The sequence below is a fragment of the Macaca mulatta genome, chromosome 4, assembly GCF_049350105.2.
Source record: "Macaca mulatta isolate MMU2019108-1 chromosome 4, T2T-MMU8v2.0, whole genome shotgun sequence".
NCBI lineage: Eukaryota > Metazoa > Chordata > Mammalia > Primates > Cercopithecidae > Macaca > Macaca mulatta.
Window position 1 is genome coordinate 89,193,849 of NC_133409.1, and position 17,824 is coordinate 89,211,672.

Here is a 17,824-nt window from a genome sequence, read left to right on the forward strand (position 1 = left end):
ACTTCAAGTAATAATTTACTAGAGTTTCTGTCTATTTCATTTCTAGGAAGTCTGTGATAAACCTGCCAAGGTCATAGGTCTGCATGTATAGACTATTCTGATTGCTGCTTTGACTCTGTTGTCCGTTACCTGGACATGTAACCATGTCCATCTTGCTTTGGTGATAGAGTGCTGCCACTTGGCGCCTATGACCCCAGGATCTAATTACTCCCATTGCACTTAGGTTTCCCAATCCAGTGGCTACCGTCCCCATTGTAAAGTCTGGCCTACAGAGAAAAGTGATCACAGGGCTCTTCAAGGATGTTGGGCTCCTCTCACAAATTTGTTTCTCACAGTTGTGAAAAGTATGTCTTCTGGATTCTCCTAGTGTGGGGGCGTAGGTCTTTAATGACAAATTCACTCTAATATTCCAATCTCTCTAAGCTTTTAATCCCTTCCTCTATATTACATGTCTGGCATTTCCAAATCACTCATCTTTTGGTCCATGTTTTATGCAACCAACTGACCAAACTGTTAGAGCCCTTTTTTGACTTTCTGTGCTGCAATATGATATGTAGAACGTCTGTATAGTGTGCTCATTCAACCTAATCCAACTTTATCTTCCTTCAACCATAATTCCACACTCTTAATATCCATTCCCACACATGTTCCTCTGATATGTGTCTGTAAAAATTAGAAAAATCAAATAGTTATTTTGAAGTCTAGTATGCATTTTTATGGGTCATACTTTGTATCTCATCTTTAGAGACCTGCTGGCATTTGAGTCTACTTGTAGGTCCAGAAGCAAAGAAAAGTGATGTGGATGGGTCTTGAGGGGAATTAGCATTGTCTTACATGGCAACTGCCTCAGGGGAAGTCATACTGTTTTCTCAGGAAATGTACAGTTAATCCAATCCCCTCATACAGGGGATACCACTAGGGGTAGGGAGACTACTTTCTCTGGCAAAGAAGACTCATCAGAATTTAGGAGCTCAATGTCCCAAGCTTCATTGGGTTCTTCATACATGTCTCCATCCCAACTTATAGAATCCCATATTTTTCCCAGTCAATGCTTTCACTTTAACAGTAGACACCCTGTGAGGTTGGGAGTTCAACTTACATTGTAATTTAGGCAGTCACTGGATGAGATTTTGCATTTGACTTTCAGCAATCTCAACCCTGCAGCTACAGAAGATAAGGCTTTCCTTCAGGGCACCCATAGAAGCCTTTAAGTCATTCATACAGCACTTGAACTGGGAAATTGAATCCCTGAGCTCATCCCATCCTTTCACCACTTTGTCTAGTGACCTTAGGAGTAACCAAACAAGGTCATTATATTTGTTTATTTTCTAAAAATGTTCAAAAGTACATACCCAGTTCCTTGTCTCTTATAAGTGGTTTGTTGGGTATCCGACGCATATATTTTTCATGTCTCTATTATAATTCATGCCATGGACTATCAGTGTGAAAGGACACAAAGATAGATGTGTACCCGCCCCCCACCCGCTACACCCTTGTTCTGCTCTCTAATCTTTGCACATACCAGAGATTTCGTAAGTTCTGTGAGTACCTGGTTTTCTGCACGTACCAGAGATTTTGTTTTGCACATACCAGAGATTTTGTAGGTTCTGAGGCAAGGTCACAAGACGTGTTTAAGTAAGATAAACTCTTGCTGCCATAAACCTGCTCTCCCGCCTCAAAGTTTGAACCAAAATATCAGAAATGGCAGGAACCAATCATAGTTAGCCAAATCGCCTTGTTCAAACACTAGCCAATCATATATCTGATTTGTATAATAACTCTATGCCCACTTTTCTTAGACTATATAACATTGTTCGGAGCTGAGTGGGGGAGCTCTCCTGCCCGTCTTGTTTCACGAGCAAGTGAGAGCTCCAGGTTCGAACCTGTAATAAAGATCCTTGCTGCTTAGCTTTGACTCTGGACTCTGGTGATCTTCTTTGGGGAATAAACGGTCTGGGCATAACAAGTGCACTCTTTACTATTGGAAATAGAGTCATTAGTGTCCTTAAATCTAATCATATTAGAGATCCAAACCCAAAACCAATTTAGGCAGCTCATTCTTAAAATTATCTTTCTCTGGAATCATTCTCAGTACTAAAATCTACTAAGGATTCTCCAGAGAAGCAGAGCCAATAGCATCTATCTATCTATCTATCTATCTATCTATCTATCTATCTATCTATCTATCTATGTATCTATATAGATATATACATTTATCAAGAGAGGTATTTATTATAAGTTATTGGCTCATGTGATTATGGAAGTTGAGAAGTCCCGTGATCTGCTGTCTGCAAGCTGGAGATTCAGGAAAGCAGTGGTGTATGAAGGCCTGAGAGCCAGAGGACCAATGATGTAGATTCCAGTCTGTGTCTAAAGGCTTGAGAACCAGAAACATGGATGGCAGGGGAAGATTGACGTCCTAGCTTGAGCAGTCAGACTGAGAATACATTCAAACTTCCCTGTTGTGTTTTGTCCTGTTCAGGCCCTCAGTGGATTGGTTAATGCCCATCTACATTGAGGAAAGCCACATGTTTTACTCAGTTCACCAATTCAAATAGTAATTCTTTCTGGGAATGCCTTCTCGAACACCCAGAAATAATGTTTAAGCAGACATCTGGGCATCCTGTGGGCCAGTCAAGTTGACACATAAAATTAACATCATACTGGATGAATAGAAATGCAAGTTTGCCTACTTTTTCTACTCAAATTAGGAATATGTTATGCTGAGAGGAGCCGGGCACATTCCTCAGCCCCGGGCTCAAAACAAACAAGCCCAATACAAACACATCCCATCCTCCCATCCCACCACATATCGCCATATATCTCTCAAACTTCCTGAGCCCAGTACAAACACATCCCATCCTCCCATCCCACCACATATCGCCATATATCTCTCAAACTTCCTGAGCCCAGTACAAACACCACCTGGAAAAGTCTCCGATAAGGAGGCAGCCATTCAAAGTTTTACTGAAAGCGCGGGAACCAAAAGAATTCCTTTGTTCCCCTGTAACTTTCGGGCTATAAAAAGCAAACACTCACATTGTTCGGGGCCCTCTTGTATGCTGTGTAATGGAGGGACCAAGTTCGAACTTGTCATAAAGATCCTTGCTGCTTGGCTTTGACTCTGGACTCTGGTGGTCTTCTTTGGGGAATAGAGGGTCTGGGCATAACCATGCAGTCAATTTTAGCACAGTTGAGGAGTCACAATGCTATGGCAACAGCTTGACCAGGGTCCAACTCCTGGTTTTAACTGCATGACTTAGGGCAATTTCTGAACCTACCAGCTTACTTTCTATGACATACTATTATTGACTTCATATTTGAAGCTTGAATTAGTTGATGTAGGTAGGACATTTAACACAGTTCCAGGCACATAGCTAGGGTTCAAGCAAATACTGGCTTCATTATTAAGAGGAGGCTCCCCTGGGAACTTTCTCCTGAAGACTTGGTGTAGTAGCCAGAATTACATCTTCCCATCTCCTGAAAAAAATCCACATCCTAATCCCCAGAGCCTGTGGTTATGTCAATTTACATGACAAACGAGAATTTGCATTTTTAATTAAGAACAAATATCTTAAGATGAGAAGAGTAGAGTATCCTGTGTTATTCATGTGGGCCCAATTTAAATATGAGTCTTTAAAATGAAGAAACATTCCTGGCTGAGTCAGAGGGAAATGTGACTATGTAAGAAAAATGAGAAAGGTATTTGACATTCCCGGTTTTGAAGATGGAGAAAGATGGTCACAAGCCAAGGAATGTGGACAGGCTTTAGAAGCTGGAAAAGGGAAAGGGACCTTTTCTTTTAGACCCTCCAGAAAGGAATGCAGTCACTGACAAATCTTTAGCCAAGTGAGACTCATGTTAGACTTCTGGCCTAGCTTAGTAGAGAGGTTGTGGAGTGGGGAGTCTAAACAGTACCATATCGAGTTGAAGGACCTTAGGAGGGCTCCTGACAACTAGCTATTTTGAGTGAAGTGGCTAAATTGACATCTGATGGTATTTTCCGTTTCTGTTCATGAAGTAGGAAGATTCCCAGACTGAGCTCAAGCAGTTTCCAAGACTAAATTTCAAACACATGTATGCATATCTAAAAACTGGTGGGTTTAACATGGAGGGGATTCGATGTGTGAGAAGAAAGGCAATCAGTGAGGTCAGTCCAGTAAGAAGGCTTGGAATTCAGAGGGGTGGCAGGACTCTGAGCACAGTAGAGCCGACTTCCCAGAATTATCTGAATTCTATAGCCAGCAGGGGGCTAAAGGTAAAACCAAGGAAGTATTTGTTTTTAGCATCAGCAGATAATAAACCAGATGGGGCAGACAGACTTCTCTTCCAGGGTCTCCCAGGTGCCTTTGGAGCTGGGCACTGTCAGGCCCTCCAGGGTTTGGGCAGTGGCAGTGCCTGCTGAGCAACTTCCAGTAGAGTGGAACCAGCAGAGCCTCGTGGACAAGATGGTGTTCAGGTGAGGAAGGCAGAGCAGCAGAGGTGAGAAAAACATGGGTGACATACAGTAGGTGAAAGGATGTGGCTCTGCCCATAGCTAAGACCTTCTACAGAATCTTTTGAAAATAACTAAGGGCTGGGCACAGTGGCTCACACCTTTAATCCCAGCACATTGGAAGGCCAAGGCAGAAGGCTCACTTGAGACCAGGAGTTTGAGACCACCCGGGAGACAAAGTGAGACTTAATCTCTACAAAAAATTAGCTGGTCATGGTGGTGTCTGTCTGTAGTCCTAGCTGCTCAAGAGGTTGAGGTGGGAGAATTGCTGGAGTGCAGGAGTTCGAGGCTGCAGTGAGTCATAATCTATGATTGTGCCAGTGCACTCCATCTTGGACTGAGGGAGACCCTGTCTCAATAAACAAACAAACAAACAAACAAACAAACAAACGGGGAACTTTGGAGAGTAAGAGGGATCATTGAAGAGAGAAGAGAAGTTCTGCAACTTAAAAACAGTTCACATAGGTACCATCTTTAGATGCAATGTTGATTTAAAAATTGATTAGATCTTCTTTCAGGACATCATGTTGAGTGACTGCAACTAGAGAACAGTGGGCTGTCCAGAATGGTACTGTTCGGGCAGGTTAATGACAAAGGAAGTCGGTTATACCCGAACAGTAGCTTGAACACCCACCCCAGGGTTTAATTGACAAGTTTCATGAACAGCCTAGCAGCGCTCTATTGCTTCATTAAGCAGGCCAGTGAAACTCTCATATTATCAGAATATTATCAGGATTCCTTTAACAGGTACTGAAGAAGTAATTTTCTAGGAAATAAAATTCTAATGGGTGAATAAAAAATCAACGAAACAAATACACATCACCCCTGGACAAATGCCTATTTACCCTTTAGAATCAATGTAATGCAGCTTCCTACAGGTAGTCACTTTTCACTGCGTTATGATGACCAAATAAGTAATTATAAGAAACCAGGCATCTTTGACAGTCCCACTGGTACACTAATGGATTGCCACATAGGTTGTTTACAGACAAATCATCGCAGAGAGAGAATAGATTAAGAAAGAACATTCTAAGAAGACCAGATTTAATCTTGGTTGACAGAGACATTCTTACCTATGATTGGCTAATTAGAGCACATTCAAAATATTAATGTAGCATATACACCTAGGGCATAAAAATTTTCCAGAAAACTTTCCAGACACACACCAACATATTTTTAAATTAATTTTTAATTTTTGTGGTTATATAGTAGATGTATATATTTATGGGTTACATGAGATATTTCGATATGGGCATATAACACATAGTAATCACATCAGGACAAATGTAGTATCCATCACCTTAAGCATTTATCCTTTCATGTTATAGTCTAATTACACTCGTTTACCTATTTAAAAATGTACAATTAAATTATTTTTGACTATAGTAATCCTGTTATGCTGGCAAATACTAGGTCTTATTCATTCTTTCTATTATTCAAACCCATTACCCTTCTCCACTTCCCTGCCACCAACCCACTACCCTTTGCAGGATGGTAATCATCCTTAACACTCTCTATCTCCATGGATTCAATTGTTTTAATTTTTAGCTCCCATAAATAAATGAGAAAATGTGAATTTTGTCTTTCTGTGCCTGGCTTATTTCACTTAACATAATGACCTCCAGTTCCATCTATGTTGTTGAAAATGACAGGTTCTCATTCTTTTTATGGCTGAATACTCCTTTGTGTATATGTGCCATATTTTCTTTATTCCTTCATCTGTTAATGGATGCTTATATTGCTTCCAAATAATGGCTATTGTGAATAGTACTGCAATAAACTCAATAAAGAGTGCCGATTTCTCTTATTTCCTTTCCTTTGGGTACATACCTAGGAGTGGGATTGCTGGATCATATGACAGCTCCATTGTTAGTTCTTTGAGGAACCTCCAAACTGTTCTCCATAGTGATTGTAATACTTTACATTTCCATCAACAGTGTACATCCTCACCAGCATTTGTTATTGCCTGTCTTTTGGATAAAAGCCATCTTAAATGGGGTGGGATGATACCTTATTGTAGATTTGATTTCCATTTCTCTGATGAGCAATGATGTGGAGCACCTTTTCATATACCCATTTTCCATTTGTGTGTCTTCTTTTGAGAAATGTCTATTCAGATCTCTTGCCCATTTTAAAAATTTTCCTATAGAGTTGTTTGAGCTCCTTATATAATCTGGTTTTTATCCCTTGTCAGATAGGTAATTCACAAATATTTTCTCCCATTATGTGGGCTGGTTCTTCACTTTGTTTCCTTTGCTGTGCAGAAGCTTTCTGACTTGATGTGATTGCATTTGTCCCTTTTTGCTTTGGTTGCCTGTACTTGTAGGGTATTACTCAGGAAATCTTTGCCCACTTAAATGTCCTGGAGAGTTTCCCCAATGTTTTCTTGTAGTAGTTTCATAGTCTGAGGTCTTAGATTTAAGTATTTAATCCATTTTGGTTTGATTTTTGTATATGGTGAGAGATAAAGGTCTAGTTTTATTCTTCTGCATATGGATATCCATTTTTTCCCAGCACTATTTATTGAGACATATTCCCCAATGGATGTTCTTAGCACCTTTGTCAAAAATGAGTTCACTAGATGTATGGGTTTATGTCAGGGTTCTCTCTTTTGTTCCGTTGGTCTATGTGTCTGTTTTAATGCTAGTACCATGCCATTTTGGTAACTATAGCTCTCTAATATAATTTAAAGTCAGGTAATATGATTCCCCCAGTTTTGCTCTTTTTCTTTAGGATAACTTTGGCTATTCTAGGTCGTTTGTTATTCCATATAAATTTTAGAATTGTTTTTTCTATTTCTGTGAAGAATGCCATTTATATTTTGATAGGGATTGCTTTGAATCTATAGATTGTTTTGGGTAGTATGGACATTTTAACAATATTGATTCTTCTAATCCATGAACATAAAATGTCTTTCCATTTTTTGTGTGTGTCCTCTTCAATTTCTTTCATTAGTGTTCTATAATTTTCATTGTAGTGATCCTTCATTTGTTTGGTTAATTCTTCAGTATTTTATTTTATTTGTAGTTTTATAAATGACATTACTTTTTGATTTCTTTTTCAGATTGTTTGCTGTCAATAGAATTGACATATAGAAATGCTACCGATTTTTGTATGTTGATTTTGTGTCCTGCAATTTTACTGAATTTGTTGATCAGTTCTAATAGCTTTTTGGTGGAGTCTTTAGTTTTTTTTCAAATATAAAATCATATTATCTGCCAACAAGGATAATTTGACTTCTTCCTTTCCAATTTGGATGCCTTTTATTTCCTTCTCTTGTCTGATTGCTCTAGCTAAGACTTCCAGTATTATGCTGAATAACTATGATGAAAGTGGGCAACTTTGTCCTCTTCCAGATCTAAGAAGAAAGGCTTTCAGTTTTTTCCCACTCAGTATGATACTAGCTGTTGGTCTGTTATATATGGCTTTTATTATGTTGAGGTATATTGCTTCCTTTTTTAGAAAATTTTTTATTTCCATAGGTTATTGGGGAACAGGTGGTGTTTGGTTACATGAATAAGTTCTGTAGTAGTGATTTGTGAAATTTTGGTGCACCTATCACCCAAGCAGTATACACTGTACCCTATTTGTAGTCTTTTATCCCTCACCCCCTTCTCACCCTTTCCCCCTGAATCCCCAAAGTCCATTGTGTCATTCTTTTTCCTTTGCATCCTCATAGCTTAGCTCTCACTTATGAATGAGAACATATGGTGTTTGGTTTTCCATTCCCGAGTTACTTCAATTAGAATAATAGTTTCCACTCTCATCCAGGTCACTGTGAATGCTGTTAATTCATTCCTTTTTATGGCTGAGTAGTAATCCATCACATTTATACCACATTTTACTCACTCATTGATTGATAGGCATTTGGTTGGTTCTACATTTTTGCAATTGTGAATTGTGCTGCGATAAACATGCATGTGCAAGTATCTTTTTTGTATAATGACTTATTTTCCTCTGGGTAGATATTCAGTAGTGGGATTGCTGGATCAAATAGCAGTTCTACTTTTAGTTCTTTTAGTTCTGATTGGTTTTTCTTTATAGGTTACCTGGTGCTTTGGTCTCACAGTTCTTAAAATTATTTCCTCTGTCTTAACTTTAGATAATCTGATGACAATGTGGCTAGGCATTGATCTTTTTGTGATGAATTTCCCAGATGTTCTTTGTGCTTCTTGTATTTGAACGTCTAGGTCTCTACCAAGGCCAGATAAATTTTCCTCGATTATTCCCAAAATGTTTTTCAAACTTTTAGATTTCTCTTCTTTCTCAAGAACACTGATTATTCTTAGGTTTGGTCATTTAACATAATCCCAGACTTCTTGGAGGCTTAGTTCATATTTTCTTATTCTTTGTCTTTGTTGGATTGGGTTAATTCAAAGACATTGTGTTTGAGGTCTGAATTTCTTTCTTCTATTTGTTCAATTCTATTGCTGACACTTTCCAGAGCATTTTGCATTTTATAAGTGTGTCAATTGTTTCTTGAAGTTTTGATTGTTTTTTATTCATGCTATCTATTTCCTTGAATATTTCTCCTTTCACTTCTTGTATCTTTTTTTTTTTTTTTTTCCCCCACATTGGGCTTCATCTTTCTCTGGTGCCTCCCTGATTAGCTTAATAACAAACCTCCTGATTTCTTTTTCAGGTAAATCAGGGATTTCTTCTTGATTTGGGGTCATTGCTGGTGAGCTAGTATGATTTTTTGGGGGATATTAACCTTGTTTTGTCATATTACCAGAGTTGGTTTCTGGTTCTTTCTCATTTGGGCAGGCTCTGTCAGAGGGAAGGTCTGGTGCTAAAGGCTGTTGTTCAGATTCTTTGATCCACAGGATGTTCCCTTGATGTAGTACTCTCCTCCCTTTTCCTATAGTTGTGGCTTCCTGAGATCTGAGCTGGAGTTGCAGTGATTATTATCTGTCTTCTGGACCAGTCACACAGCAAGTCTACCAGCCTCTGGGCTGGTACTGGGGGTTGTCTGCACAGACAACCTGTGATGTGAATTATCTGTGGGTCTCTCAGCCGTGGATACCATCGCCTGTTCTGGGGAAGGTGGCAGCGGGGCAAAATGAACTCTGTGAGGGTTCCTAGCTTTGGCAGTTTAATGCACTATTTTTGTGCTGGTTGGCCTCCTGACAGGAGGTGGCACTTTCCAGAGAGCATCAGCTGTGGTAGTATGGGAGGAACAGATGGTGGGTGGGGCCCTAGAACTCCCAAGAGTATATGCCCTTTTTCTTCAGTACCAGGGTGGGTAGGAAAGGACCACTGGTTGGGGGCAGGGCTAGGCATGTCTGAGCTCAGACTCTCCTTGGGTGGGTCTTGTTGCAGTTGCTGTGGGGATGGGGGTGAGCTTCCCAGGTTAATGCAGTTATGTTCCTAGGAGGATTATGGCTGTCTCTACTGTGTCATGCAGGTTGTCAGGGAAGTGAGGGAAAGCCAGGAGTCACAGCCTCACCCAGCTTCCACACAATCCAAAGGGCCGGTCTCACTCCCACCGTGCCCCCCCTCCACCCAACAGCACTGAGTCTGTTTCCAGGCAGTGAGTAAGCAGGGCTGAGAGCTTTCCTCAGGCTGCCTGCCTCCCCACTGTGAAAGCAAATATGGCTTTCCTTCTTCCCTCACCTGTGGAGACTGCACACCGGATTTACACCCTTCTCTGAGTTCTGGCCAGGAATCTTCTCAACCAGCTCAAATTGTTACAAAGTTCAGCTGGAGGTTTTCTTCTCCCTGTGGCCTTTTCCCAGCACCTCTGGTTGCCCTCCTGAAGGACGACTGTGAGGCCAGGAAAAAAGACTTGCTGGGAGACTCAGTGAGCTCGCAGGGCTTTTCCTGCTGCTTCCTCTACCCTGTATTTCACTCAGCTCTCTAAATTGACTCAACTCCGGGTAAGGTCAAAATCTTCTCCTGTAATGTAGGCCTTCTGTTTCCCCAGTGGGGGTGTGTGTTCCGGGGTGGACGATCTCCCTTTCCCACTTCCACAGTTTGGACAGTCACAGTATTTGTGTTGTTTCCTGGGTCCTGCAGGAGAAATCTGCTTCCTTCAGGGGGATCTATGGGTCCTCTCAGGTTTTCTGATTTATTCCTGCAGTTGTTCTGGAGCAGAAGTTCATGACGAGCCTCCACATCCTGCTCTGTCCATCCGAGTCGGAGCTACAACGCAGTCCTGCCTCCTCTCTGCCGTGATCCTCTAGTTGAAAAAGTCAGGGTATGTTCCTTCTATCCCCAGTTTTTTGATGCTTTTTATTATGAAGGGGTGTTGAACACTATCAAATGCTTTTTAAGCATCAATTGAAATAATCATATTGTTTTTGTCCTTCATTCTGTTGATATGATGTACTATATTGATCAACTTGTGCGTATTGAACCATTCTTGCATCCCTGGGATAAATCCCACTTGGTCAGGAAGAATGATCTCTTTAATCTGTTGTTCAATTCAGTTTGCCATTATTTCATTGAGGATTTTTGCATCGATATTCATTGGTGATATTGGCCTATAGTTTTCTTTCTTTTCTTTTCTTTTTTTTTTTTTTTTGCTTCATCTTTGTCTGGTTTTCATATTAGGGTAACAATGGCCTCATAAAATGAAATTGGAAGTATTCTCTCCTCCTCTATTTTTTAGAATAGTTTGAGTAGGATTGATATTCTTTAAATGTTTGGTAGAGTTTAGCAGTGAAGCCATTGGGTCCCTGGATTTTGTTTGCTGTAAGAATTTTTTATTATGGCTTTGATTTCATTATTTGTTATTAGCCTGTTCAGGCTTTGGATTTCTTCATGGTTCAATCTTGGTAGCTTGTATGTGTCTAGGAATTTATCCATTTCCTCTAGATTTTTCCAATTTATTGGCATATAGTTGCTCCTAGTAACCACTAATGATCCTTTGAATATTTGTGGTGGTGTTTGTAATGTCTTCCTTTTTATCTCTGATTTTATTTATTTGGGTCTTTTCTCTTTCTTTCTTAGTCTGGCTAAAGGTGTGTCAGTTTTGGTTATCTTTTCCAAAGACTAACTTTTGTTTCATTTGTATTATTTTTTTTCATTTACATTTCATTTATTTCTGCTCTGATCTTCATTATTTCTCTTCTTCTACTAATTTGGGGTTTGGTTTGCTTTTGTTTTTCTAGTGTTGTAAGATGCATAATTCGGTTGTATTAAAAGTTTTTCTACTGTTTTGATATGGGTGCTTATAGCTATAAACTTTCCCCTTTCACTGTTCCCATAGGTTTGGCATGTCATATTTTAATTATAATTTGTTTTTAAGAAATTTCTCAATTTCTTTCTTAATTTCTTCATTAACTCACTGATCATTTAGGAGCATATTATTTAATTTTCATGTGTTTGTAGGGTTTCCAAAATGTCTCTTGTTATTGATTTCTAGTTTTGTTCCATTGTGGTCGGAGAAGATACTATTTCAATATTTTGGAATGTTTTAATACTTGTTTGGTGACCTAACATATGGTCTATCCTTGACAATGATCCATGTGCTGAGAAGAATGTACATTCTGTAGCCAGTGGATGAAATATTCTGTAAATATCTATTAGGTCAATTTGGTCTATTTGGTTTCCATTGACATAGAATATCTTTTTCTATCCCTTTATTTTCATTCTATCTGCATCTTTATAGGTGAAGTGTGTTTTTTGTAGGCAACAGATGTTGAGTCTTTTTTTTTTTTCTCTTTTTAAAATAATCTGTTCAACAACTCTATGTCTTTTGATTGGTGAGTTTAGTCCATTTTCATCCAATGTTATTATTATTAAGGACTTACTTCTGCCATTTTATTGTTTGTTTTCTGGCTGTTTTGTGGTCTTCTTTTCCTTCTTTACTTCCTTCTTGTCTTTCTTTTAGTGAAGGTGATTTTCTCTGGAGGTATAATTTCATTTCTTGCTTTTTATATACCCTGTGTATGTTTTCTGATGAGATTACTATGAGGCTTGCAAATACTCTTATAACTCATTATTTAAAGCTGTTAAGAATGTAACACTACTTGCATGAACAAACTAGCAAAAAGAAAATGAAAAAAAACTACACTTTAACTTTGTCCCCTGCTTTTTAACTTTTTGTTGATTCTATTTATACATTATTGTATTGTTCATGTCTTGAAAAGTTGTTGTAGTTATTATTTTTGACTGGTTCTTCTTGTGCTGTTTCCATTTAGAAAAAGAGTAGTTTATACACCACAGTTATAGTGTTACAATATTCTATGTTTTTCTATGTAGTTACTATTACCAGTGAGTTTTATACCTTCTTGTTGCTCACTAACATCCTTTCATTTCCGATTGAAGTACTCCCTTTAGCACTTCTTGTAGGACCGGTCTGGTGTTGGTAAAATCCTTCAGCTTTTTTTAATCTGGGAAAGTCTTTATTTATCCTTCATATTTGAAGGATATTTTTACCAGGTACACTATCCTAGGATAAAAGTATTTTTTCTCCAGTAATTTAAATATGTCATGCTACTGTCTTCTGGCCTGTAAGGTTTCCACTGAAAAGTCTGCTTCCAGACATGTTGGAGCTCCATTTTATGTTATTTACTTCTTTCCTCTTGCTGCTTTTAGAATCCTTTCTTTTTTCTTGACCTTTGGGAGTTTGATTATTAAATGCCTTGAGGTAATCTTCTTTGGGTTAAATCTAGTTGGTGTTTATATTAGTCCATTCTCACATTGCTACAAAGAAATACCTGAAACTGGGTAATTTATAAAGAAAAGAAGTTTAATTGGCTCATGGTTCTGCATACTGTACAAAAAGCATAGTAGCTTCTCCTTCTGGGGAGGCCTCAGGGAGCTTTTACTCATGGCAGAAGGCAAAGTGGGAGCAAGCATCGTACATGGCAGAAAGAAGACCGAGAGAATGAGAGAGGTGCGACACACTTTTAAACAACCAGATCTCATGAGAACTCATTCACTATACAGTAGCAGGGGGATGGTGCTAAACCATTCATGAGAACTCTGCCCCTGTGATTCAGTCACCTCCCACTAGGCCCCATCTCCAACACTGGGGATTACAATTTTACATAAGATTTGGTGGGGACACAGATGAAAACTGTATCAGTGTTTTATAACCTTCTTATCCTTACATAACAGATCAAAACCATATCAGTGTTTTATAACCTTCTTATCCTTACATATTTATATCTTTCTCTAGGTTTGGGAAGTTCTCTGTTATCCTTTTGAACAAACTTTCTACCCTTGTCTATTTCTCTACCTCCTCTTCAAGACCAATAACTCTTAAATTTGCCTTTTTGCGGCTATTTTCTAGATCTTGTAGGTGTGCTTCATTGCTTTTTATTCTTTTTACTTTTTTGTTTTCTGACCATGTATATTCAAATAGCTGTCTTCAGGGTCACTAATTCTTCCACTGGATCAATTCTGCTATTAAGAGAACTCTGATGTATTCTTCAGTCTGTCAATTGCATGTGCCAACTCTAGAATTTCTGCTTGATTCTTTTAAATTATTTCAATCTCTTTGTTAAATTTATCTGATATAATTCTGAATTTCTTCTATGTGTTATCTTGAATTTCTTTGAGTTTCCTCAAAACAGCTATTTTGAATTATTGGTCTGATCTCTGTTTCTCCAGGATTGGTTCCCAGTGCCTTATTAAGTTTGTTTGCTAAGGTTGTGTTTTCCTGGGTGGTCTTGATTCTTGTTGATGTTCACCAGTGTCTAGGCATTAAAAAGTTAGGAATTTATTTTAGTCTTCACTGTCTCAGCTTGTTTGTACCTGTTCTTGGGAAGGCTTTCCAGGTATTCAAAAGGACTTGGGTATTGTAATCTAAACTATGTCTGCACTGGGGGAACCACAAGTGCAGTAATGCTGTGCTTCTTGAAGACTCATAGACCTATTGCCTTGATGGTCTTGGATAGGATCCAGAAGAGTTCTCTGGATTACCAGGAAGAGACTCTTCTTTTTTTCCCTTACTTTCTCCAAAACAAACAGTCTGTCTCTCTTTCTGTGCTGAGCTGCCTGGGGCTGGAGATAGGGTGACACAAGCACCCCTGTGGTCACCACCACTGAGACTGTGCTGGGTCATACCTGAAGCCAGCCCAGTACTGGGTCTCACTCAGTGCCCACGGCGGCCACTGCCTGGTGACTGCCTATATTTGCTCAATGCCCTCAATGCCCTAGTTGTTTACAATCAGCAACTGGCAATACCAGCCAGGCTTATGTCTTTCCCTTCAGGGTACTGACATCCCCCAGGCCCTGGACAGGTCCAGAGATGCTCTCTGGGAGCTAGGGACTGTGATCAGAAGCCTTATAAGTCTACCTGGTGTTCTAGTCTACTAGCAATACTTTTGTCTTTTTATTATTTGTTTTCTAGCTGTTTTGTGGTCTTCTTTTCCTTCTTTACTTCCTTCTTGTCTTTCTTTTAGTGAAGGTGATTTTGATTATGATTGAGTTGGTTGAGCTGGTTCTCAAACCACAAGACCCAGTACTTCTCATTCTTCCCTCCCCTTTCCACAGGCAAAGCAGCCTCTCCTGCCCCCAGTCCCTGGCAAGTATTGCCTGTCTACCACCAGTGTTCCCTTAAGGCCTAAGCATTCTTCAATTGTCTTGTGGTAAATGTTACTACCAGGCCTGGGAGTCACTCTTTAGGGAAGTGGGCTCACCTTTGTGGAACTAGCACATTTCTGGTAGCTCCAGAAATGCCATTCAAGAACCAAGGCCTGGAATCGGGGACCCCAAGAGCCTACTTGTTGTTCTACCCCACTGTGGCCAAGCTGGTACCTAAGGTGAATTCAAAGTCCCCTTTACTTTTCTCTGTACTGTTCTCAAGCAGAAGGAGTCTCTCACCATAGCCATCATGGCTGGGAATGTGGTGGGTCTCACCTGATGCCAGCATGTCTCAGAGTCTCACCCAAGGCCCATAATGTACTGCCTGAGTATCACTGCTTATTATTCAGGGCCCAAGGGCTCTTTAGTCAGCAAGTAATAGATTCTGTGTTGGGTCCTTCTCTTCAGGGCAGCTGGTTCTCTTCTGGTCCAGGGTATATGTAGAAATGTAATCTGAGAGGTAGGGCCTGGAATGGGAGCTTCACGACTCTAATCAGAACCCTATTCTTCTGTGGCTGAGCTGGTATCCAAGTTGCAAGACAAAAGTCCTCTTTACTCTTCCCTCTCCTCTCCTCACGCAGAAGAAAGGGCCCTCTTTTGGAGTTGTGAGTTTTACTGCCTGGGGTTATGGGAGGGATGGTGCAAGCATTCTCTTAGCTGCCCTGGCTGGTGTCTCAGTATGTTACGTGCCCCTAAGTCCACTGGCTCCTAGCTCAGCTTAGCACTAGGACTTGAAATCCTTGTGGCCCAGACTGCCTGCTAAGTTTACTTATTGCCCCAGAGCACTTCAGCCCATAGTGGCAAGTCTCGCTGGAAGTTAACTTCCAACGGCTGGAATGGGCAACTCCCCTCTGGCTAGGGCTGGTCTGAATGCTTCCTCTATAGGCGGGTGTCAACTGAGCTCAGCCTGGTTTTGTTTTCCCCTGTGGCAGGGCTGCACTGATTTCCATGCAAAGTCTCACAGTTGCCCCCCTCTCCCTCTCCCAAGTGCAGAGATTTGTCCCTCTCCCAAGCCGCTGCAGGAGGATTGGGGTGGTGGTGTTAGCAATTTGATACGGTCTTTTCTACCCTATTCAGTGCCTTTCTCAGCAATATAAAGTTAAAGGCAGGTACTGTTAGTGCTCATCTAATTTTTGGTTCTTAGGAAGTTGCTATTTTTATCTAGCTAGTTGTTGAATTTGGTTTTCCCATAGTGGGGCACAATCTGGGGCCTTCTATTCTGCCATCTTGTTTCCTGCCTTTCTTCCATTCCAACATATTAATAGTGGTAATCTCTGGGAACTCAAATTGTAAGTTACTTTCATTTTCTTTACACTATCTGTATATTTAAATTTTCATTGCAATGATATATATTTCTTATATAAAAAACTATAAAAACACTTTAATAACAATTTATGGGTTTTAAACTAAAAGCATTTTGAAAATATATTCTCAGCAGACATGCATTCAACAAAATATTTGTTTCTATCATGTGATGGTATGGTGACAGATATGATAACATCACTGGAAAAGAACAAAGGCAAAAATGACCCGTATCCACACTCTGGTGGGACAGATAGAGACATTTGTACATAGGCCAAGTACAATTTTACAGGCCAAGTGCCATAGGAGTACAGCAGAAGGGGAAACAGCTGGGGATTTATGAAAGGGTTTTGGAAAAGATGATTGACACAGACCTTGAGGTATTTCAACAGATGCAGAAGTGAGATGAAAATTAGTCCGAGAAGTAGAACAGTGACAGCTTGAAGTGGTGTTACATGTTCACCAACTGGAGTGCCTGTCCCAAAGAACTTGTAGCAGAGCACTTAGGGATAGGAGAAAAAGAGAGTAGAAAGCGATGCATCCACAAAGACCAGATGGAGAGGCAACATTTCCCACAGGAAAGTATGCAGCTTGCAGACAAAGAGACTGTATTATTAGTCCATTTTCACACTACTGATAAAGACATACCTGGGACTGGGCAATTTACAGAAGAATGAGGTTTATTGGACTTACAGTTCCACATGACTGGGGAGGCCTCACAATTCTGTCGAAAGATGGAAGACATGTCTCACATGGTGGCAGTCAGGAGAAGAGAGCTTGTGCAGGGAAACTCCTCTCTTTTAAACCACCAGATCTTATGAGACTCTTATTCACTATCAAGAGAAGAGCATGGGAAAGAGCTGCTCCCATGATTCAATTACCTCCTACCACATCCCTCCCACAACAGGTGGGAATTCAAGATGAGATTTGGGTGAGGACACAGCAAAACCATATCATTTTGCCCCTAGTCCCTCCCAAATCTCATGTTCTACCATTTCAAAACCAATATGCCTTCCCAACAGTCTCCCAAAGTCTTAACTCATTTCAGCATTAACTCAGAAGTCCACAGTCTAACATCTCATCTGAGACAAGGCAAGTCCCTTCTGCCTATGAGCCTGTAAAATCAAAAGCAAGTTAGTTACTTCCTAGATACAATGGGGGTACAGGCATTGGGTAAATACGGCCATTCCAAATGGGACAAATTGGCCAAAACAAATGGGTCTACAGGCCCCATGCAAGTCAGAAATCCAGAGGGGCAGTCAAATGTTAAAGCTCCAAAATAATCTCCTTTGACTCTATGTCTCATATCCAGGTCACGCTGATGTAAGAAGTGGTTTCCTATGGTCTTGGGCAGCTCCACCCCTGTGGCTTTGCAGGGTACAGTCTCTCTTCTAGCTGCCTTCATGGGCTGGCATTGAGTGTGTGTGGCTTTTCCAGGTGCATGGTGCAAGCTGTCAGTGGATCTACCATTCTGGGGTCTGGAGGATG